A 1562-nucleotide genomic window follows, 5' to 3' on the forward strand; every position below is an offset into this window, starting at 1 on the left:
TATCGCTTGCACAGTGCTCCTTGGGATGTTTAAAGCTTGGGAAATCTTTTTGTATCCAAATCCGGCTTTAAACTTCTTCACAACAGTATCTCGGACCTGCCTGGTGTGTTCCTTGTTCTTCATGATGCTCTCTGCGCTTTTAACGGACCTCTGAGACTATCACAGTGCAGGTGCATTTATACAGAGACTTGATTACACACAGGTGGATTGTATTTATCATCATTAGTCATTTAGGTCAACATTGGATCATTCAGAGATCCTCACTGAACTTCTGGAGAGAGTTTGCTGCACTGAAAGTAAAGGGGCTGAATAATTTTGCACGCCCAATTTTTCAGTTTTTGATTTGTTAAAGTTTGAAATATCCAATAAATGTCGTTCCACTTCATGATTGTGTCCCACTTGTTGTTGATTCTTCACAAAAAAAATACAGTTTTATATCTTTATGTTTGAAGCCTGAAATGTGGCAAAAGGTCGCAAAGTTCAAGGGGGCCGAATACTTTCGCAAGGCACTGTATATATGGACATAGGGTTCCCTCAATTTTTTTCCCAAAAATAATTTCCTTTGGCCGATACTGCAGAAATAGAACCCCATAATGAGTTGAAGCATGCTCTTGGAAATTGGGATCACTTTGTGCCATCAATGTACTGTAGCATTGACCTGACATTTTTGGAGAGGCTTTGCAAGTGTTCTTTTGCAAGATGAGGAACAGGCATGTCAAACTGCCTTATTTATTTCCCTTTTTATTTTTTATTTTTTTACAATGATTACATATATATATACATATATATATATATATATATATAATCTCTTTTCCACATGGAACAGAATGTAGGGACTGCACATTTTAAATCCATACAATGTTTTGGAAAATAAAGAAACAGTTCTTGCCTGTTGTGTGACAAGGAAATCCCCAAGACTTCCAGCAGGAAAAGTAAAGTGGTGGTGGGGGCCACTTCTCTCATATGATCATATTTTTACAGTAAAAATTGTCTAGTAATCAAGTTTATTTTTTTTCTATTTAGATTTGATTTACAGTTTATAATTATCTATTGTTACCAATTGTTTGCTGTCAATCAACGACTGGCAAAACTAATGCTTTTCCTCCCTCAGCCAGTGCATTGGCTACTGTTTTTGTTTTCCCTGATGGTACACTGGTTCAATTAAGAAGATCAAAGGCATCTCTTCAAGGTCTGCTATCATTCACAGATGTACAAGGTATTCTATTCTTCTGGCAGACAGAAATAAAAGACGTATGAAAAGTATGACTTTTATTGTGTTTATTGGTTTTCAGCAGGGTTCAAGAAGGGCTTCCGCATATTTGAGATGAGCACAAAGCATTTTTATTAGCTCATGCTATTTTCTGTGTAGAGAATCTGAATGTATTTTCTATGACGTAGCATTAATTTATTAGTGCCGTGGAGGGTGAGAAATGCATGAACACCTAGTTTGTAGTGTTGGATAACGAACTATGTTAAAGAAGCTAGCCAGAATAATTGCACATTTTCGCCGTAATTATTAAAGTATACAGGATGGGACTCTTATTTTGAAGGAATCCAAGAAA

The sequence above is a fragment of the Oncorhynchus tshawytscha genome, linkage group LG06 (assembly GCF_018296145.1).
Source record: "Oncorhynchus tshawytscha isolate Ot180627B linkage group LG06, Otsh_v2.0, whole genome shotgun sequence".
NCBI classification, from domain to species: Eukaryota; Metazoa; Chordata; class Actinopteri; order Salmoniformes; family Salmonidae; genus Oncorhynchus; species Oncorhynchus tshawytscha.